The sequence below is a fragment of the Bufo gargarizans genome, chromosome 2 (assembly GCF_014858855.1).
Source record: "Bufo gargarizans isolate SCDJY-AF-19 chromosome 2, ASM1485885v1, whole genome shotgun sequence".
NCBI lineage: Eukaryota > Metazoa > Chordata > Amphibia > Anura > Bufonidae > Bufo > Bufo gargarizans.
This window is the reverse complement of record NC_058081.1, coordinates 255,486,910-255,510,640: the sequence shown is the minus strand read 5'-3', so window position 1 is coordinate 255,510,640 and position 23,731 is coordinate 255,486,910. Positions and strand designations below refer to the sequence as shown.

The following is a 23,731-nucleotide window of genomic DNA, read 5'->3' as shown; positions in this document are numbered from 1 at the left end:
TTCCTTCTCTGAGATACTCACGTAAATACAAGGTTCTGTTGCCTTTCCTTACTGAAAGTACATGATTAGAGTACATCAAAAAACATAACGCAGCGGTGAAAGGGTCAAATAAACTAAAGGGATGGTCCGGGATTTTGATATTGATGTTCTATCATGTCAATCACTTACTCCATGTTACAGTTAATGTAATCCTCGATATGACACACCATAAAGTGTGCAGAACCCAAAAAACTCTCAATAGTTTTCGCGAATAAACTCTGCACAGATCTGCATTTATAGAAACCTGAACAGTGTAAAGGGCCTTTTAGACTGCCCTCAATTGAACAGATTACGGCTAAGAAGCGTTAGTAGTAACGCTCGTTAACGATGACCTTGCAGTGCAAATTCACCGCAAATTACCCGATGAACAAGCAAAACGTTCATTCATTGGGTAATTGGATCGTTACCCAGTGGCAGATTGTGCTGTGTGAACATGATCTGCTGCCGGGAAACGAGACAGTATGGGTAAAGGAGATGGCATCAGCGATCATCCCCCCCCCCCCCCCCCCCATATGCTGGAAGAGACCGCTGCATGTAAATGCAGCAGTCTACTCCGCTAGCGATCAGCAGATTGAAATCCCAAGTAAAGGGACCTTTAGGCCGGCAATTTTTCTTCTTCACACAATAGGAGCATATAACGTAGTAAAACGTCACGGATCTTTTTGAATTGGGGGCTATATTGTAACACTAAACCAGGAACCTGGTTAGACTCTACATGATGCTTTTTCCGCGATCCAGATGTTTGTCGCTGTGACAGAGCATTTGTTTTGTTAACATCTTGAGTCACTGACTGGAGAAGGACACGGCACAGTATATAACGTATTAAACTATTTTAGCTTCTAGGATTTCAATAGAAAGCATTATTCTATGCTATAACATATATGGTGCACTGTAACATGTATCTCTATAACAAAGTAAAAACTTGGCAATGTTTTAAAATGTCACCCTCAACTGTTCTGCATGGAAAACGCAGTTCATTTATTAGTGGCCGTATCTGAGCAGCTCACGCTCGTGATCCCTCCCCTGTGCTGTCAGCTACTAAAATTAGACAATGAATCTTGTTCTTCCAGTATAATTAAACTATCCACGATAGCCTCTAATGCTATATTAATCACACAGTTGGAAAAATGTAACTCAATTGTCATTGGTTATTAAGTCAGAACATTTCTGAGGAAAAAAAAAAAAGTTATTGCTGCCAAAGAAAATGTTTATGGACCGAAATAGAACCGTATCTGGACCCAGAGCAGCAGGTGTTTTTTCGATGTAGATACCTGCGTATGATGATGTGCTAATGACTGTATTATTCAACATAGTCACACTGATGTGTAGGTATATACTATACAGTCAGCACAGATTGGACAGTGGCAGAGCGTAACACCTGGTTTTCCATTTATTTATATACATTCAAGTGGAATAACAAAAGATTTTCCAGAATTGTAATTTCATAGAGAAAACAAGTATTGTATTTTTCACTCCATAAGACACACTTTTTCCCCAAAGGTTGGGGGTGGGGGGAATGGAAGTGCTGCAAATATTCATAAGTGCTTACATTATTGAAGCGCTCATTAGTACACAATAGGACCAGGGAACAGTGAATATAGCACTCCTGGTGCCGGTTGTATTCACCGCTCCCTGGTCTTCTGTCATGCACCCGCCTTGCTGTATTCTGGGAAACGTCAGGTCACATCACTCTGCAGCACTGGCAGAAGACCAGGGAGCGGTGAGTGCAGGAAAAGCATGCTGGATCTCGAGATTAGCGGAGCCATCCAGAAACGCAAGTCTGAGGTCTGATGAAGACTGAAGGTCCGATTTGGGGGTCTGATCTGAGTTCTGATGAGGATTGTGGGTCTGATCCCATGTCTGCAGAGCATTTGTGGTCTGATGAAAAAAAAATTTTTTTGCTCATTATTTTCCTCCTCTTAATCCAAGGTGCATCTTATGGAGCGGACAATGCAGTATTTACTAAAATAAACATGTCAGGAGAGCTAACATATCTTCTCCAATTGAACCATACTACAATCACCCTGCCAATGCTGCTAGCCATTCCACAGGAAGGAAGAATAGCACTGCCAACAAGTTAGTACTTTTCCTCCATAGCGGACGGCAACCCTGAGGAATAGCGACACTCTTCAGTATCCATACAAGGACAGGTAAAAGACCAGAAACAGATATTATTTTTGCTGACCTAGAAATCTTACAATCAAAAAGCTTCATTCATATGGTGGATTTTGTGCAATGAATACGGTGTGGAAACTGCCTCCCTTTGTCGCTAATGGGAGACCAACCAATACTGAGAAAAATGTCAGGAATAAGCATTTTCAGAGCAGCTACTATATTAAAACATGAATAAATATGATATGTATACATGACTAACATTTTCACAAGGTATGGAAATTAAATTGGGTTGTCTAGTGACACACATCACTGATTTATCCCTATAAAAAACCTTTAAGACTTTGATGCTAAAGCTTTTCTCAGAGCATGCCTTCGCCATAAATGTTTCATTTCAACAAATCCTGGCATGTGAATAGATTTTCAAATCTTTAGTCAGCTATCTTCTATTTCCATTTGGTTTATAGTAAATCTTCCCGATTCTGAAAAAGTGCCTGCGGCAGGAGCCTCCTGCCTCTATTAAAGCGCTATTCTTGAAATACAATATTAAAGAAATAAGTCATCAATATCAGCTTACCAGCTGTCTGAAGAGGCCATGGTTCTCCGGGGAGAGCGGTGGCCTCTCCCTAGGCCAGTGATGTCACGTTCATCAGTCACATGGCCTGTGTGCAGCACAATCTCATTCAAGTGAATGGGCCTGGGCTGCCATGCCAAGCATAGCTGCTATACAATGTAAGGCACCGTGCTTGGTAAACTAGGGGGAGGCCGCAGTGCCCACTAGAGTGCCACAGCCTGTTAATACAGCTCATCAATGGCGGTGGCGAGAGTCAGACACCCACAGGTCGGATATAGATTACTTATCCTGAGGACAAGTCACGAATATTGTGCTTCTGGAAAATCCCTTTAACCCCAAACCCTCTGCCTTTTACTAGCCAACAGAAGAGACCAGAACACATGCCCACCACCTCAGAGTCCAGTTTCGACACGCTTCACAGGATTCCAGCATATACAAGAGTGGATAGGTGATTTTTACACACCATTCACAGAACTCAGATGTGCAGGATCTTCTGATTCATGGTTGAAGTTTGGCTTCTCATATATGCAGCTAATAATTCCTACATTCAAACAGGACAGATCTAGCAGATCAGATATTTCACCAACCGACTTGTGACATAGATGACAGACCACTACCAGTGTTTGCCTATGGAGACTGCCTGGCTGTTTGCTTGACTGTATGCACTTGTGGTGGACGCGGCTGAAAGAGCTAAACTCCAGAATTAGTAGGGTGTCCAGATACTTTTAGACAAATAATTTCTATGTACCTAGGCATGAACTGTAGAAGACAGCAAGTAAATATCACCAGAGGGTGGAGGGGTGACTTGCAACCTTGACGAACATAAACGGGATGGCAAAAGATGCAAAAATAACACAAATAAATGAAACCGATGGCAGAAAATGTAAAACTGACAACAGTAAATGGAGAGTATGGCAGAATGTGCAAAAATGACAACTATAAATGGAAATGGCAGAAAATGCTAAATAACAAAAATAATTGGAAATCATGGCAAAATATGCAAAAATGACAAAAAATAAATGGAAGTGATGGCAGAATATCCAAGGATACAGACTGCCGAACATTGTTAAAAATCACAGAAAACTAAAACTCAGTAAACAACTAATCAATTTAGAAGACTGTAAAATATACACCAACTTTAAGGAGAAAGTCATACTTTATAGCATTATTGTGATAATTTTGTACTTGGCTTTGGCTGTCCACACCGACATAAATGGTTGGTCTTCTTAAAGAGGTGGTCCTTTGTTCCATTTGTCTTAAATGTCATCACAGATTACCATATGCAGTAATGATGTACAACATGTCTCCTACACTACAGAAACATACCGGCAGTATGCATATAGAGTATGTGCACAGGGCTACAGGATACATAAAGGAATTAAACAAATCAATCAATTAAGAAGGCATGGGCGCACATATACACACGTACCCCCCCCTAAATGACAAGTGCTAAATAACTGACGGTGAGCCTGGGATGAACTTGCAGTAACCTCCATGTAGGTTCTGATTGCTTTTCAATAATGTAGCTCCATTAAGCAAGAGGGCATTACAATCCTTTAAAGCATGGAAAGCTGAAGTAGCTCTTCAATTCTCATTGCAGCCATCTTATAAGAACCAGGAGCTTTATTTCCCTTTGTGACCATGATCTTGAACCTATTTCCACTAATAAGGCTTCTTTGGCACACACATACTAGCAGTTGGCACAACAACTTCTCTGTATTCTTTCCTGCCATTTGGTGAATCTTTCAGAAGAAGCCATTTGGGAATGAATTCTCGCACAGATGCAAAGTTGCTCTGTTACTCAGTTAACTGGCATGAAAACAGCACAGAGGCTGCAGGAAATTACTAATCTGGATAAATGAAGGTTTAACATGGGGAAAAACAGGCAAACAGTAAACGTGTTCTTGGTAGATTGTATACTACTGATCCTCTGGTGTGCTAACACTTCCCGTTCCCTCCCCTGACTGTTTTACTAAATATATTCCCCATAATATACCTCAACAATTCTGGAGCATCTTTTCCTATAATTCTATACTGGGCGGTCCCTCAATTATTTCTCCTAGAAATGTAAGAATAAATTGACAACGGGGTTACCTGGTTGAGAGTGTATTCCTACACACTGACACTGCCCAATGCTGCCAGTGTAAAGGCACAGCACTTTGACAAAAAGAATGGTGAAGCCGGGTTGTGAATTTAGGAGAAAATATGAGGAAGGTGTTCTGAATGACCCCGAAACGCGTTGAGCCATACCTGTCTTTTACAATAAAGGAATTGACAAGAAGTACCGTTCGAGGGACTGCTGTTTCTTCCAAAGATCGTACAAGCGACCCAGGCGAGGGAGGTAGTTTTGTGGGCGTCTTGAGCTTTATCCAACAAAACCCCTCCCTGGTGAAGTGAGTGACATTCATTCTAAATTGCTTTTATGGCCTAGTTTCTAATCACGCAATCTAATTGTGGACCAAGTGTGGGTCAGTGGCATCCTGAATTCCTTAGGGAAACCACGGACACCTGTCCATGGTCATAGACCTATGCAGGTATATTAGTTTCTCTGATGTACTGTGTTTGGTCCTACATCAAAATACAACTTTGTGTGATTCCTGATCACACATAGGGAAACTGTAAAACCATAGTACCATCTATATTTGGGGCAGATAGACTGGCGCCAGCAGTGTGGTCACTTTTTTAGGTATATATGTATTTTTTATATATACACACACACACACACACACACAACTCAAGCTTTTCTGTTGACTCTCTGCAGTAGCCACTCCTGCTACGCCTCCCCTCTCCATGTCAGCTAGGCGGAGCAAGCCCAATGAAACATTACAGATCAAAGCAGGCCGAGTTTGGTTAGAAAATCCAGCAGGAAGCTGATGAAAACAGGAAGTTCTGCATGTAAGCATCCTGCCAGAATGCAGTGATGCTGATGAGCAGAAGGAAAGTGCTGACATTAAAAGCAGGTATATGGGGCAAAAATATGCAGTGTTTGTGGTACCCTGGGCAGGTAAAAAAGGATAAAACAGGAGAATCCATGCTTTTAGTTTAACAAAAAATGCCAGAAGAGCCAATGGGTTCTCTCTAACTATAAGTAGTTCTATAATAATAAAACTATGGCACAATTATGTATTCAAGTTGAGTACATAGTAACATCCCAAAAAGTTTAAGAGAACTTCCTGTATAATTTTTTTTTAGTTTATCAGTATAGTTGAGCTTTTCAGGATCCCAATGTACTATGAACAGTTGGTGCGGAGCAGGTTCAGAGAGAAAACTGGCAGGTTCAGAAAGCAAACTGACTAATCATGAGGCATGTATTAAAACAATTGGACATCCTCTAATAATAGGCCAGGTTTCATTTAAAAATGTAACAATAGCAAAGAGCTTCCTGTAATCTGGCATTAAGCCATATCAAAATAATCTGGAAAACTGAAAGCATAGTCCAAGGATTCAGTTTATCCAGTGTGACACAGCGAGAGGTTTCGTCTGGGAAAACAGGTATTTTCCTCCCAGCATGTGCTGCTGGGCCGATTTACAGCCAGGTGAGGGCAAATACCAGACTGGATTTTAAATGCCGGTCTGGGTTTTGGCAGCACCTGACTGTCCTTAAATAGGCAGCTGGGCTCACAAGCCATGTCTCTGTGTTGGGATCTGGGAGCCTTGTGTCTGGATGAAGGCTTGCTACCTGTTTGGCATGAAAACAAGTTGGTGCTGCTATCAGCAAGGACTCCGAGGCAGAATTGCCACCAACACCGCAAGGTGACTTATTGTTTGAATATGACTGCTTGTTTTGTCACTTGACTAAAAAGTGTGAATAAAACACTGAACTGTTTGATCCAAAGAACTTGTTGTTGCCTCTATACTGCGTCCGCTAAGCCTGTCTACCAGAGCAAATCCCCACACCAGGGATGACATGAGTGTACTGAGGCACAGTAAGGAAATATGTGAGTGTGTATAAGATAAAGAGAAATAAGTAGCTCATGGGGGTCAGGAACTGGAAACCCTCTTTAAAAGGGTTGTCCAACTTATTGAAAGCTCCCCAAAGCAAATAAATGAGATGTGATAAACTAACAAAGATCATGCAGTCACCAGTGCCGGTATCTGTTTACATGATTGCAGCGACAGCATTCTGTATATCCCATATCATAGATGCAGCCCATCATTCTCCTCACCAGTATATGGTACAAGACCACTAAAGTTAGTTATTGGTTGCAGCAGTCACATGAAAACGGCAGAGGATAAAGAGGTGATCAAATTCTATTATTTTTTTTTTTTATTTGCTCACATTTTATGGATTTTGGGTAGCTTTCTAAATAAGCCACACAACCCCTTTAAGAAGCATAGTATAATAGGAAAAATAATGAACTGACACCCAGGCATCCTCATAGTTCTTTCACGACCCAGAAGCTATACAAGCTACATAACATTTGAAAAAATCCACGCATGTTATTCTGGTTTATCACTCCTCCGACTGTGCTTATCCATGTACTTCTGTCTCACTGAAGAGAGTGCGCCAGTGCGTGTTATTTTTAATAATTTAACAGAAAGAGGACAACTTCTCCTTTGCTATTATGGGAGATGTCACCTTGTACCACTCGGGTGAAAGTTGCCTCAGCATCCTTAGCTCCAAAGGCACAACAAATAAGACATCCTGTAATACTCCCAGACAGATATCACAACACCTATTAACTTATCACACAATTTCAGGTCAGGTACGTCTTGAAAGAAATATTTGGGGCTTAACTCTTTGAAGAATAAAACATCACTAATGCATCACGTTGCTTTTCCTTAGTGTTCATCTTGTAAAAGGGGTTAACCTAATTTCTTTGCGCAAACCACATGCTACAGCTTGTTTAATTTGTTTCAAAGCCGATTCACATCAAAAATGGCTATGAAACCTACTTTTTTTGTTCCCTTGGTTCTGATGTCGTTTGTTGATTTCAGTGGAAACAAACAGATAACGGTAGTGTCTTTGACTTCACCAAAGTGCGCTAGCACATAGTTCTGGAAGAAGATGTGGCTTTTCATCATTCTTATTTGAAAGTGTCAAACACATTTGTGCATTTGAACAAACTATTGGGACACAAAGCAGTCATTCGAATAGAACGTTCCTTGAAGGCTAACTAAATGACATGTTCAACTAACGAGTGTGTCATCGGATCTTTGCTTTCTTATAAGCATGCCATTTTTTTTTCAATTACATTACGACGTTCATGGGGTATTCAGCCCTACTGATTGAAGATAAACAGTTGGGTCCAGATCCAGATGTATTTGTATAGGTCATCAATATCAGATCAGAGGGGGTCCACACCCCAGTACCAACACCTGCTGACTGCAGCAGATACTAAGCAGTGCACAGAGCCTTCTGCTTCATCTAATGGGTAGTGGCCATGCTGGCGTTCCCATTAAAGGGAACCTGTCACCCAAAAATCGCCTATTAAGCTGTTTACAGTACCTTATAGTGCTGTATAGTCGTTTCCTGATGCACTTTTTGTTAGTTTTGCAGCATGTATGCTCAGTCAGAAATCGATGTTATATTCAGCTGCTGCCCCGTGCTTCAAGTCAGGCTTGAAGTCACGGGGGCAGCGGCCTCGGCGTCTTACATGGCCCTCTCCCCGCCCCCTGCCTCTGTGACTGACAGCCGAAATCCGATTCCGGGACCGCGCTCAACGGCCGCATGCGCAGTAAAGGGCGGCAGGAGCGCGGTCCCGGCTGCCGCGCGTACTACGCGCCGTCTTACTTTCGCCGCACTGCGCATGCGCCCGACATCCTGTATCAAACGCGCCCGCGCCCAGATGCCGGGCGCGGGCGCGTTTGATACAGGATGTCGGGCGCATGCGCAGTGCGGCGAAAGTAAGACGGCGCGTAGTACGCGCGGCAGCCGGGACCGCGCTCCTGCCGCCCTTTACTGCGCATGCGGCCGTTGAGCGCGGTCCCGGAATCGGATTTCGGCTGTCAGTCACAGAGGCAGGGGGCGGGGAGAGGGCCATGTAAGACGCCGAGGCCGCTGCCCCCGTGACTTCAAGCCTGACTTGAAGCACGGGGCAGCAGCTGAATATAACATCGATTTCTGACTGAGCATACATGCTGCAAAACTAACAAAAAGTGCATCAGGAAACGACTATACAGCACTATAAGGTACTGTAAACAGCTTAATAGGCGATTTTTGGGTGACAGGTTCCCTTTAAAGGTGTCTAGGAGCTGAGCCGCAGTATGCTTTGATATTGATGACCTCTTTAGAGAATAGGTCATCAGTATCTAAAACCCAAAGTACCAATTCAAAGTTGAAAGTCTACACTTCAATCACATCTTGGTGGCTTCACTCTGATAGTATACAGAGGGGGCCTATGCATTTTGATCATTTAGGAATTTGAGTATATTGCATATCCTCATGCTATGAAACCCACTCAAATGAAGTCACTGACATGTTGAGTGGGCATATGCATTTTGACCAAAATGTAAACAAAGTGTTTCATAATGATCCATGGCTTTTCTCAACAGTTGATGCATGCTATACAATTATATCCTTAAGTGCCACAGGACTTGATAGTGTAATAACTATTTTACACCATGCTTTATGCAGGTCAGATAGTTACTAGATCCAGTAGGTATGATTATCATGATCATTTAAATGAGCGCTCCAGAAAAAAAAAAAAAAAAAGTCAAGATGGAGAGACCATAAACAATAATGTCTTCTATATGGCTTGGTATAAACATTTTAGATAATGTGCCATTTATGGATTGTCTGCCATTTTGAAATCATTCTTACTCCCTTAAAAGGGTTGTCCCCCCAAAAATATTTTACAGTTTACAAACCAGCTCCTGGATCAGAATATTTTTTCATTTGCATGTAATTAAAATTTTTGCATAGCCACTGATTTATTCAATAAAAAGTATCTGTATAGTGCCAACTGCTGTTAGTTTTTTCTTATTTCTTTGTCCTGCTCACTAAGAAGGCCGCACATGCTCAGTTATATCCTTCAGCTGCCTTCTGAGCTGTGATAGGGAGAGCTGAGACACACCCCCCCTTAGCTGCAGCAAAAAAGACACTCCCCTTGAGCTGCCAGCTTGATATAAATCTAGCAGAGCAATGAATTTGGAGATCTCAGGATCCATGTTAGGTACAGGGCTGGTCCTAGCTTTGTTAGAAAGAGACTGTCACCTAGTATATGATGTCTGATTTTCATTTTTTACATTAGTCATGGGATAAACTTTAATGCAGCCTACATTTCCAATCAAGCCTATGCAGAGACTTAGCAGAGACAGACCTTTATGTAGAATATCACCTATAATAGCAGTGCACTTGTGATCCCTTAGATAAGGCAGAGATGATATCTTCAGCAGCACGCTATATATGTGAGGACATACAGGGGGACAAGAAGGGCAGGGTGTCTCAATGAGGAGAGGTGTCTGAGAGCTGGGAGGAGGAATTTGATAGAAGATGTTGTCAGGAACCAACAGGTGTGAAACCACTGTTGCCACGTGACCAACCTCCTCTGAGGGCGTTGTCTAAGTTAACTCCTCATTCTCCACAGTACCCCTGATGGTGGGGGTAGACTTCCCTGAGGAGAACACCAGGTCGCTACTTCCTGAGGGGGTTTGGTACATGACCTAGTCCATGAAGACCAGGGGCTACCAGTGCAAGGTACCAAAGGAACAGTGGTAGTCAGCAGGCTGAATCATAGAAACATAGAATGTGTCGGCAGATAAGAACCATTTGGCCAATCTTGTCTGCCCAATATACTGAATGCTATGAATAGCCCCTGGCCCTATCTTATATGAAGGATGGCCTTATCCCTATCCCATGCATGCTTAAACTCCTTCACTGTATTTGCAGCAACCACTTCTGCAGGAAGGCTATTCCATGCATCCACTACTCTCTCAGTAAAGTAATACTTCCTGATATTACTTTTCCAGCCTGTTTCTAGCAGCGCTTGCTTAAATGGGTTATCCAAGGCCTATAATGTCCCCTCATATACCCAGGCCCCTCACACAGATAAATAGTATATACCTTGCTAACCAGGAGTGAAAGTGCAGGACTGACGGATGAGGCAGAGGCGAAGTCAAACATGCAATGGGTCAGGGCAGGTGGCTCAGGTACAAGTCAGGCAATCCGGATCAGCAACAGAAGAGTTGAGGCAAAGCAGGTAAGGATCAACCAGGTAGCAAAGTCCAGAAATACAAGCACTGGTCAGATATACAGGAACACCAACACAGACAACAGCAACTTTTGCAGGACAAAAAGGACCTTTGCTGATCAGACACCTGGGAAAGGGGCTGGACCACTTATAAAAGTGTAGGAGGGCTAGGATTTCTCAGCACGGTCACATGTGCTAAAGCCATAAATCACAGGAAGTGACGCACACCGACCCTTAAAGGGGTTATCCAAGACATATAATGTCCCCCAAAATGCCAGGGTCCCTCACACAGATAGTACTTACCTTGCTCCCCAACACCCATGTCGTTGCTGATGCCGGCACGGCCGCTGCAGCATCACCCTGTTGCGGGGATAAAAACATCCTGCGACAGAGTAGGGGGGGAGCCAATAGCAGGCCGAGACGGGAACGAGCCTCCCTAGTATTGAGAGTGACGCTATGGAGGCTTGTTCCTGTCGCAGCCTGCTATTGGCTGCCCCCCCTGAAGATGCAGTGGTGGCCGTGTCAGCAACAGAAGCGACATGGTTGCCAGAGAGCGAGGTATATACTATCTATCTGTGTGAGGGTCCTGGGTATATGAGGGGGCATTATAGGCCTTGGATAAGCCATTTAAGGAAGTGCTACTGGAAACAGGCTGGAAAACATGTTGTGCCCAGGGCTAGAAGGAAATTGTGGAGCAGATTCCAGCAAGGACGATGCATACAAGGACTGAGTCCAGGACTGAGGCAGTGAATGGAGAAACACAATCAGCTGATCACCGCCGAACACGGAGCCAAACACCGCCGAACACGGAGAAATTACACTGCTAAAATAGAGTTAGCCTTATATGTCCAAAAAAAATAAAAATTTGCCAGTAGGATTGTAGCAAATAAATGTGTTATGCACATTTTTACGGGATCTATATTATGAAAACAATAGAAAAAAAAAATAGAAAACTGCATTCAAGTGTAGAGCAAGGTAGGTAACCACCAGGTTATAAAACATGCTCCTTTGCCATCTTTGTCACCAACAAAAACTAGACAAGAGCCACTGTCAATTCTCCTAAAACACTTCAGAAGGTCTAATTACACACTCTGCTTTCTTCAATACAATTGATTAAGCAGCCAATACCATGCGGGATTTAATTAACGAAAGCTTTCTTTTGTGTTAAAAACTAATCCATTGTTTAAAAAAAAAACTGAATTAGATAAAATACTAAAGATGCTCATTTTCCAGCTCAGCAAATGATTCTGAATGTTTTTTTCTGTAACAAAAGTATATAAAGATCACCTTCACTTTTTAAATTGAAGGGAAAAAGACCGAGAATAACTAGTAAACCAACACACTAGGAGATAAGACGACTTAAATGTTATATAACAACCAGTTACACAAGACCCTGAGACAGGAGAAACACCATGGAAATGAGTTGCTATTAGAAAGTTGTTAAACAAGAACCCGAATCTTCCTCGTTGGACAACTGGAGGAGGACAGGGAAAAATGCACTACAGCTATTTAAAAGGCCCAACATTCAAATTATTATTTTACTTCACTTCTAACATTGCAGTTAACCTATGCTTACACGATCAACCAATGCAGTCATCATACTTAAAGAGGACCCGTCACCGCTCCTGACATGCCTGTTTTATTAGCTACCTGCATTCCCCATGTAATAACAATTCTGGAGCATCTATTCTTATGGCTCTAAGTTGTGCCGTTCCTTTATTATTTCTATTGAAAGTTATGAATTAATTGCTAGCAGTCTGCAGTAAGGGTACAGAGAGGAGGTGACCAGTTGGGAGTGTGTACCTGCACAGTCTGAAAATGGCAGCACTGATTGGATAAAGTTAGTCTGTGCAGAGCGGACCGGAAGAAGCAGGGTGGTGCGTCCTGGATCTGTCTGATCTGAGGTCTGATGGGGGTCTTATCTGAGGCTGATGGGGAGCTAATCTGAGGCTGGTGGACAGGGGGGTCCGATCTGAGGCTGATGGGGTTTAATCTAAGGCCGATTAAGGGTCTGATCAGTCCAACAGGGGCTGGGGTGGCTGATCTTAAGCTAACGGAGGCTGGGGGGTCTGATCTGAGGTCTGATGAAGAATAGGGGTCTGCTCCCATTTTATTTTTCTCCTTCAAATCCTAGATGAGTCTTAAAAAATGCATCCAAAAAATATGGTAACTTCAACTCCGTAGGAATTACTAATTTGACTGTCCCACTTTTACACTATTCACCTTTTCCACCCATCTTAATGTTTTCAGACTATTCCTTATAAATTGGAGACCTTTTAAAAATATACAGTACCAGTCAAAAATTTAGAGACACTTATTTTTTTTTCCCTACATTGTACATTCATATTGAAGACATGGAAATGATGGGAGGGACACATATGGAATTAAGTGGTAAACAACCATAATATATTTTAGATTCTTCAGACCAGACCCCTTTTGCTTTGATGACAGCTTTATACACTTTTGGCATTATCTCAATCAGCTTCATGAGGTAGTCGCCCAGAATGGTTTTCCAACAGTTTTGAGTGAGTCCCTAAAGGCGCTGAGCACTGGTTTGGCAGATATTCCTTTAGGGCTCAGGCACACAGCCTGAGTTTCAGTACGCATCCAATCCCCGTTTTTTTCATATCGTATGCAGACCCATTTATCTCAATACTTAAAGGGGTTTTGCCACTTCAGCAAATAGCATTTATTATGCAGAGAAAGTTTCCATGGTTATGACCACCCTGCACCCGCCAGCTTATATGAGCTCCTGCAGTACTGGCCACCAGAGAGGCTGGCATTTTTTCTTATATTGTGCAAGCACGACCACCACTGCTGGATTACAGGGTGGTTGTAACCATGGAAACTATCAGTGTATAATGTGATGGAAAAATTAATCCAGCCAGCAAAGGAGTCAATATGGATAATAACAATACAATAGTAAATGCCTTGTATTAACTTTCTCTACATAATAAATGAATGCTGACAGCACACATATAACATTCATATGCTGTCCACATTTTTTCAGCAGCCCCATAGAAATGAATGTATGTGATCCTTAAAAAAATGCAAACCAAAAATAAGTTTGTGTGCATGATGCCTAAGTGTGTATACATATGTACATAGCTTCCAGTCACTGATGGTTGACCGGGGGCAGTCTTAAAGGGGTTGTCTCACTTTAGCAAGTGGCATTTATGATGTAGAGAAAGTTAATATAAAACACTTACTAATATATTGTGATTGTCCATATTGCTTCCTTTGCTGGCTGGATTCATTTTTCCATCACATTATACACTGATAGTTTCCATGGTTACAAACACCCTGTAATCAAGCAGTGGTGCTCATGCTTGCACGCTATAAGAAAAAATGCCAGCCTCTCTGGTGGCCGGGACTGTGGGAGCTCACATAGACTGGTACTTTTTTCTATAGTGTACAAGCATGGCCATGCTGCTGGATTGCAGGGTGGTCGCAACCATGGAAACTTTCTCTGCATAATAAATGCTATTTGCTGAAGTGGCAAAACTCCTTGAAGTCTGTTCTGCAGCCCCACAAAGAAAGAAAACATGTCCTATGCTTGTCGGCTAGGATCTATGTTTTCCGGATCCACAATTAGCAGACCGCAAAACACTTACAGCCATGTGCATAAGCCCTTACTCTGCGTTTAACCATCTCAATTGGGATAAGTCCGGGAGATTGTCAGGACCATGTCACAATCCATCACTCTCCTTCTTGGTCAAATAGCCCTTACGTAGCCTGGAGGAGGGTTTTGGGTTGTTGTCCTGTTAAAAAAAAACAAATGATAGTCCCACAAAGAGCAAACAAGATGGAATGGTGTGCTGGTTAAAAGCCCCTTTGCACTGCTGTACAAAGCAGAAGATTGTCAGGAAATGAGCGTTCCTTCCCAACAATTGGCTGCTCGTCAGTGAAGGAGACCACTGCATTTACATACAACAATCTCCTCCACAGTAAGGACAGGAGACATGAATGCCATCGCTCTTCCCCATACAGAATCATTGTTTGGCTGCCAGCAAACAATGATTTAGGTGACAGTATGAAAGATTCAATTACTCAATGAATAAGCATTTCGCTAGTTCATCGAGTAATTGGCAGCACCATTACACCGAATACTTGTTAGGGATGATCTGCTCAATGTTTGGCTGTGTAAAGTGGCATTAAGTGTGCCTTAAATTTTGAATAAAATCACCAACAGTGTCACCTGCAAGGAACCCCTTCACCATCACACCTCCTCTTCCATCCTTCACAATAGAAACCATCTGCTCACCTTTTCTGTGTCTCACAAAGTCATGGTGGTGGGAACCAAAAATCTCAATTGTTGACTCATCAAACCAACGTACAGATTTCCTCTGGTCTAATGTCCATTCCTTAATTTGCTGCTTCTATGGCTGGTAACTAATGAACTTATCCTCTGCTGCAGAGGTAACTCTGTCTTTCTTACCTGGTTCAAAGTTTTGGAAATTTTCTGGACAGATATTCATGTTTTAAAGGCAGGGATGCACAACCTGCGGCCCTTCAGCTGTTTTAAGACTACAACTCTCACAATGCCCTGCTGTAGACCGATAGTTGTAGGCTGTCCAGGCATGCTGGGAGTTGGTTTTGCGACAGCTGGAGGGCCGAAGGTTGGGCATCCCTGTCAAAGTAATGACAGGCTTTCATTTATTTTTAGTTAGTTGAGTAGTTCTTGGCTATATGTAGCTTAGAACAGTAGAAGAATCAAGTTAAACACTGTACAGAACTGTGTCCCAATCCTATCTCTGCACAACACAATTGATGGTTTTAGACACATTATGAATGCAAGAAATGCTGCAAATAAAAGGCTATGTACACCTTAGGAGGCAATTTTTGTTTATTGCTTGCTGCATTGTACTCACTAAGGGTTAAAAAAATATTTGGTTCAATTGGTCTTTATTTAAAAATATGGAGTCCTTTTCTCTCTACAGAGCTGAGATGCTCTACTAGCAGGATCTGAATTTTCTCTCTGCTCTGTCAGGCAGCTAATCTGAGGCGCCTTACCTATGCTCTCTAACCTTATAAACACTCATCAAAGCTCAATCATTATCTTACTGATAAGAATGTGGCTCAAATAAGTGTTTATAACCTCTCAGTAATTTAGAGATAAGGTTTACTGCACAAAGTGCAAGTGAAAGTACCATCCACACAGCTAGAAAAAAAGTTAACCCTTTGTGATAGAATGGCTCAATATTTTTAATAAAAACTAATAGAATTTTTATTTTATTTTAGGTCAAATTGAGTAAAATGGATGCAATCATTAAAAAAAGAATTGCCCCCGAAGGCCTTACGTCCTAACAAAGCATACCTATTAATAGTCTACCTCATGAAGATGATTGAGAGAATGCCACGATTATGCAAAGCTGTCAAAGCAAAAGGGTCTACTATGAAGAATCTAAAATATAAAACATATTGCAATTTTACGTTTGTGTACTAATTAATTCGGTTTGTCCCTTCATTGTTTTAGATCTTCAATATGAATCTACAATGCAGAAAATAAAAAGTAAAAAAAATAAAAATTTTGTCTGCTACTCTATTTTCCCCACAAATGGCTTCTGTAACAATTACAATGATCCAGTGCTTAATTATAACCAACATGTAAGCCTTTACCCATGCTTTATGAAGAAGCAGCAAAAGAAAGAAAATAGAGATACTCAAGCATGCAGGCACAAATGAGATAGTAACGTAATAAAGTCATGTCATTACAAGTCCCATTGGGGACAACAAATGGAGTCTGAATTTTTTTTTTTTTTTTAAGTTGATAACCAGGTGGAAGTAACAACACCTGGTAGCCACTCAGGTAGAGAACAGCACAGAGTATTAAATGTCTAATACAATCTGACAAAACAGAACTACTCAAGGATCTATAGTAGTGATAGGTTTTATATTTCATGGGTACATAAATCTAAACTTTTAGAAAGGTTTTCTGTTTATTTTAAGTTATCTCCCATCCACAGGTCGGTGGGAGTCCTATCTCTAGGAGCCCCGACAATCATGAGAATAGGGGTTTTGTACCTAACAGGGTCCCCCTAAATGAACAGAACAGCAGGTTGTGCATGCAAACAGCAGCTCCATTTTTCTCTTTGGGAATCCCAGAGATAGGAGAGTACAGCTATTAGCACAGATCTATGGTTGAAAATGCTTCATGTTTATTTTAAAAAATATCCCAACTGGTCAAAATGCATTAGTGATTGCCACATGGACAAGGTGATGACAATATGGCTTGGAAGCCACAGGTAACTTGCAGTCTCATTAAAGGGGTTGTACACCTTTTTCTTACTAATGATCCATTATTTGGATAGGTCATCAGCATTTGATTGGCAGGGATCTGCCACCTGGGACCCTGGCCGATCAGCTGTTTCAGAAGACAGTAGCCCTTGCAGTGTCAGACCCGTTGCAGGTCCAGGGTTTTGGACCCACGCTAATCAGATGCTGATGACCTATCCAAAGAATAGAACATCAGCAAGAAAAAGGCAGTGAACTCCTTTAAAAATTAAATTCCTAGGCTTCAGAAGCATATTCCAGAGTTCCTGACACTGTCCCATAAAGAAACATATCTGCTTAAGCTAAAATACAGTTACCACGCTCAGCTCATAGCCTGAGAGAGAAAAAAGCCTCTCAGGCTATGAGCTGAGAGCTGTGATTGGCCAGCGCTGCAGCATGGGAGGAGGAGGTGCCGGCAGGTTCCCCTGGGTGGAGCCTAACTGTAAAGATACCGGAGGCAATTACGGGAGAACGGAGCAGCGCCCAGGTATAACTATAAGTGCAGGGGTGTCCCTGGGCGCCTCTCTACATGCCTGTATAGTTACTTTAGAAGTTTAATTCTGGTGAAAGATCCTCTTTAAATAAGCCAGCACCTCATTTGCAGACAGCTGTTTTGGGGTGATTGCCCCTCATGAGTGCAGAGCAGAGAGTACTGGCTTAACTGGGTGAGAGGCCTAAGTCAGGATTTAGGGGGTACTCTCTCTCCTGGGGAGAGCGCCTTAATCGGCGTGAGGAGACTTATAGGCCATACATGCTTCTCAGGAATTCTGGGAAGAAAGGGATGCAAATGAGTTCTTAACAAGCTCTGCCTCTGATGCCAGATGTAAGGCAGCTATCCTAAGAGTCAATGTTCGACCCTTTAAAAAAGCCTTGAGACAGTCCATTCTGCTCTGCACTGATGAGGGGCAATCAACCCAAAACAACTATCTGCAGATGAAGTGCTGGCTTATTTAATATCCTAGTCAGGTCTCAAGGCCTATTTAGAGGGTCGAACAAATAGGATAGCTGCCTTACATCTGGTGGCATCAGGGGCAGAGCTTGTCAAGAGCTCATTTGCATCCCTTCCCAGAATTCCCGAGGAGAATGTGTGGTCTATAAGTCTCCTCACGCCGATTAGGCGCTTTCTCCCCAAGGAGAGATAGAACCCCCAAAAAATAGATCTGTCTGTTGTTAAGCCTTCTATGGGCTGGATGAATGGCTGGTTAGTCTGTGATGTGCTGGACAATTGGCTGATGGGTCCGCAATAGAAAGGGCTATTCTCCCCAATACAGATAAGTACAAGACATGTTCTATAATTTGCAGGAAGGACAAAAGGGATGTGTAAAAAAATATGGATGCGCGCAAGGACCCAACGAAGGGAATGGGTCAATGTGCTACGCACAAAAAATGGTTCAGTTCACATCTGCATCAATCAAATTCAAAAAAGCTTTATTGGCACACCCAAGTAAAACATTTAGCATTGTCAAAGCAAAAGCAATAATAGGTATTTTGCAGGGTGGGTAAGATGTGGTTATTAAAAGGGGTCGATACTGGGTTAAAGAGGCAGTATAGGTGTATAATAGTCCACGGTGTCTCAACATATAGTGGGCATTAAAAGGGGTGGGGTGGTGTTGTAGGGGCAGTATTGGGGCATAACGGTCCATGGTAACTCATCTTCCTCTCAGTTGGTTGACACATACTGAGCAGTGATCTCCACAGTGGAATTCTCTTACCCCAGTAAGATGTGGAGTTTCCTCTGCTCTTCTATAGATGAGAAATCCAGGATGTGAGGGGAGAGTCTCTGAAAGTAAGTTGCCCTCACCGGTGAGTATTTGCTGTAGTGTAGCAGGAAGTGGGCCTCATCCTCCAGGGCCCCCTATACACAGTGCTGGCACACTCAGCTCTCCTGCGGCTTGTATGTCTGCCTATGCCACCCCGTCTCCATCTCCAGGCTGTGGGTGCTCAGTCTGTACAGGCTCAGGGTCTGTGTTTGGGGCAGGGTATCCTCTCCATGTAAGGCACTATGGTGTAGTCCCTTTGAGTGATTGGTATATGGCGAGTTTCTGGGAGTTGTTTATTTCGCTTCTCCATTCCTCTATGTATCGCTCTTCGCAGCGCTCTATGACTGAGCTCTTTTATTTGTGCTTTGTTCAGGGCATGTTGGGGGTTTTGGCTGGACATGCAGCTGACACTTAGTTGGAGGGCGCAGAGTTTGCTCTGGGCACTGTGGCTCAGCCAGGCTTGGTGGAGGTGAAAGCTGGGGCTGCTGCTCTGTATCAGGATCTGAGCAGGATCAGGGTGATGACACCATCAAATATTTTCAGCCAGACCCTTACTGGTGGTTTGAGGTAGTACAGTTGATTTCTGATGGCATAGAAGGTTCTGCAGGCTTTTCCTTTCAAGGTTTCTCTTGCTGTTTTGAAGCTCCCTGACTGGTTAAGCTCTAGCCCCAGGTAGGTGTAGCTGTTGGTTTTCCCCAGTGTGGAGCCATTTAATGTGAAGGAGGGGATGGGGGTTTTATTCTGGCCCTTCCTCTGGAACACCATGACTTTGGTCTTCTTTGGATTTATGGGTAGTGCCCATGTGGTGCTGAATTTTTCAGTACTGCCAGGCTGTCTTGGAGGTCTCTCTATGTTGTTCTGCCTAGTCTTAGGAGCAGAATAACAAAAATGATGGCTGTATCAAATGATGGTGCCTGAAGGACCACACTGACTATGGGTGTCTTTTCATGGTGTTCCACACTTTACCAGACAGAGTTTTACTGCATGCTGTACTATTTAGTCCTTCATTTTTGACAGAACCTCTAACACAATTGTGGACACAGCCTAAACAGTAAGGCTACTTTCACACTAGCGTTCGGGCGGATCCGTTCTGAACGGATCCGCCCATAATAATGCAGACGGAGGCTCCGTTCAGAACGGATCCGTCTGCATTATATTAGCTAAAAAAAGCTAAGTGTGAAAATAGCCTGGGACGGATCCGTCCAGACTTTCAATGTAAAGTCAATGGGGGACGGATCCGCTTGAAGATTGAGCCACATTGTGGCATCTTCAAACGGATCCGTCCCCATTGACTTACATTGTAAGTCTGGACGGATCCGCACGCCTCCGCACGGCCAGGCGGACACCCGAACGCTGCAAGCAGCGTTCAGCTGTCCGCCTGTCCGTGCGGAGGCGAGCGGAGCGGAGGCTGAACGCCGCCAGACTGATGCAGTCTGAGCGGATCCGCCTCCATTCAGACTGCATCAGGGCTGGACGGCTGCGTTCGGGTCCGCTCGTGAGCTCCTTCAAACGGAGCTCACGAACGGAAACCCGAACGCTAGTGTGAAAGCAGCCTAAGCCTCATTCATCTTTCACTTTTTCTCTTAATCACAATGGCATCCAAAGTTCACTAACTTGCCTGCTTCAAATCTTTAGACATGATCCCAATATAAAGAAATAATAGTAGTAATAATATATTCACATCTCTAAGATTACTGGATACCCAGAAATAATAATACCTGCACTGGTAACTACTTAACATTCACTGTGCCGTTCTGCACAGTCTTACCCAACACACGAGTGTTCCAGGAGAAGTACAAAACATTTCTAGCAAAGAAATTTTAAGGAGCTCAACACTTTCATCACATTCATTATTCATTCTTTGGCACAAAATTGTTATTTCAGTAAGATTACTGTAAATCGCTACATGAGGAGATGGCTTGCATGAACAATTAAACGATGGAAACGATAAACTAGATTTAGCTTTATGTTCTTACAGCAAATTTCTTGAGCAATTTAGCAGCAGAAGCCTAAAAAGAATTCCTTTTAAAATGGAGCTGGATGGAACAGCAGCTCCCCCATCAGATGTGAAGGGAAATAGCTAAGGATGGTAGGGAAAGCAGTCTGTGTGACCTTGGTAAATCCGGAATACTAATTAATAAGTTCCGTTTAGACATTCTAGTCTTCCTTGGCACAATACGGTCTTGATGCACAAGACAAAAGGCTTCATAATATAAACCAATGTTTTATCCATAGTGATAAGCAAACTCAATTTCAGATTCTGATCATTTGCGCTGTAACTGCTAATCATTGCTTCTAGGTACTACACATAGCTCCGTCCTCAAGTCACCTAGAAAACAGGCAAAATGGACTTTCATATCTTTAAGAAGCAGCATTTTCAACAATATACTAAGTCATATCAGGTGACAAGGGAACAGTCACATAGACAGGAGTAGTGTTCATTGCAAAGCAGACATCTGTAGACAGGTCTGTTGCACACATCGTCCACGTACTGTATATGCGAGTAGGCTGGACCAAAGTCAAGAAAAGGAGCCATTAATTTGTAGGGCTGGTGAGAGGACCAAGTGTTTTGGAGGGTCACTAGCCAGAGAAGACTCCATTCACAGACAGATATGAGACATACCACTAAAAAGGAAAGAGGAAAAGGCTGCTCCAAGCTAGTCACAACTATAATTTACAATCAACTTTATTGTGAAGGAAGATTTTAGAATCTGTTTTAAAGTTAATGGTAGGTAAGTACGATTCATTTTAGCTGGAAATTAGCAGCTCTTCGCAATAATAGGTGCAGAGGAAGGGCTCTTACAATTTCTCAATAATGACTGCATCCTTAGGCGGTAGAGAGCAAAGTGGTCAACTACAAGGATTATGTACTGGACACACATAAATATAATATAAATATGGTCAAATCTGGCCACTGACAAGTCAAGCTTATACCTGCAATCTACTGTCATGGTCAACGGAAATATAGTTGATACCAGTTGGATTTTTCTGTATTATCATTCCCACGGAGCTTCTGGCAGTCACTAATCTTCCATCTCGATTATGAACATATAAATGAGTCTGATGCACCCACATTAAGTGAATCCAAAAGCAAAAACATTTATGTACTATATCTATAGCTCGCAACCACTGCTCTGCATCCCTTAGCAGCGCACACTTCTCTCTGCCTCTTAAAGGGCCAGTGTGTATCAAACTACATTGAGCTGCTCATCTTTTAAGCTTGACAAAAGTTCCTGTTGGTGCAGAAAGATTTATTTTGTTTGGGATTTTTGGATAAACCTTAACTGTTTACTGGTCGCTTATTTGCCTGACTTATATCTGTGTTCCTGAACTGCATTAACTCATTTCTGTGACCAAGCCTATGCTGGCATCATGTTACGAGAAACCATCATTTGTTGCTATCAGCAACTAGTTGGGAGATGCGACCTAGGGGTGCCCTTTGCCAAGTTCACTCTCCCCTCAGTGGAATTTTGGGGTGAAAATCAAAGATTTCCCAACTCCAAAGAGTAACCACCAACTCCAAAGAGTAAGCACTATAAGCAGCACCAATGTCCTCATATCAGAAGTTCTGCCCCCTTTTTCAGTACAGCCTTTTGACTGAGTGTACACACTCCCATAGGAAATAAGGCAGATGATGGAGGGACATGTGACCAGACCCATCCACCAGCATCCTCCACTGAACATCACTGCGCACAACATTAGAACCTAGTGCAGGTGCAGTGCCAGGCGCTGAGGTCCCTGGTGGAAGGCCCTGGACAAAGTCCCTATCAACATTCCATGTTCAGGATTAAAGCATCATACAACCTGTGAAGGGACTGTACTTAAGAAGGCTTAAAGAGAGTCCGTCAGATTATTTTCACCAATATAACTAACGGCATTGCCCCACTGCTCCCAGGTGCCCAAAGCAAAGCTCGCCCAGCTGGCACTTAGGGGCCATTTTTCAGAATAAAAAGAAAAGTGTTTTCCTGGATATAGAATAAGAACACAAAGTACACAGTGATATGTTTGGAACCGGTTTGCAGTCTTCTGTGGGGCAATGCTGTTAGTTTTATTGGGGAAAAGGATGCGACAGACGTGCTTTAAGAAGACTGCCAATATGAGATCAACAGTGCTTATTCTATTATAACATATCAGTAAGTCACTTTCAATGCAGTTTACAGAAATTTGGGAAAAATGTTCATAAGGGCATCCTTCAGCAGATTGTACCTACTGTATAAAACTGGCCGACCTGTTACACATGCACTTGGCAGCTGAAAGCATCTGTGTTAGTCCAATCTTCAAAAGTGTCTACAGTACTGAGAAAAATTATGATTTAATATGTGCAAATGAGCCTCTAGGAGCAACTGGGCGTTGTCGTTACACTTAGAGGCTCTTTCTGCAGATGCAGCACCCTCTCCATTTTGATTGACAGGGCCAAAGAGTGTCAACATCATCACGCATGTTCCTGTCAAAGTGCAGAGGGTGCACCAATTGCAGAGAGAGCTGAGCCTCTAGGTGTTATGACAACGCCCCCGTTGCTCCTAGAGGTTCATTTGCACATATTAAAACAATTTTTCTCAGCATTGCAGGCACATACACTGGTGATCAAAATTAGAGAACAATTTATGAACACTTTATTTTTTTCAGAAATAATGTAATCTACATTGATCGTCATTTAAAGTATTTTTTGTAAGGGGTACACCATGCCATTAGAACAGTGTTTGCCAAAATAACAAAAGTATATCAACATAAAACCTTTATGTTTCCAAAAACCTGATGATCATCATTAGACAACAGCAATGACTGTAGCACAGAGAAAGATTCTAACTACATTTTCAGAAGAAGTCACCAATCAGAAGGAA

General features: G+C 42.6%; 1 protein-coding gene across 1 annotated transcript in view; it reads right to left on the bottom strand.

The window, feature by feature from the left end:
* TBC1D22A (TBC1 domain family member 22A) overlaps positions 1 to 23,731 on the bottom strand; it is a 620,637-nt gene that overhangs the window by 506,340 nt on the left and 90,566 nt on the right. The gene's annotated exons all lie outside the window — the stretch shown is intronic.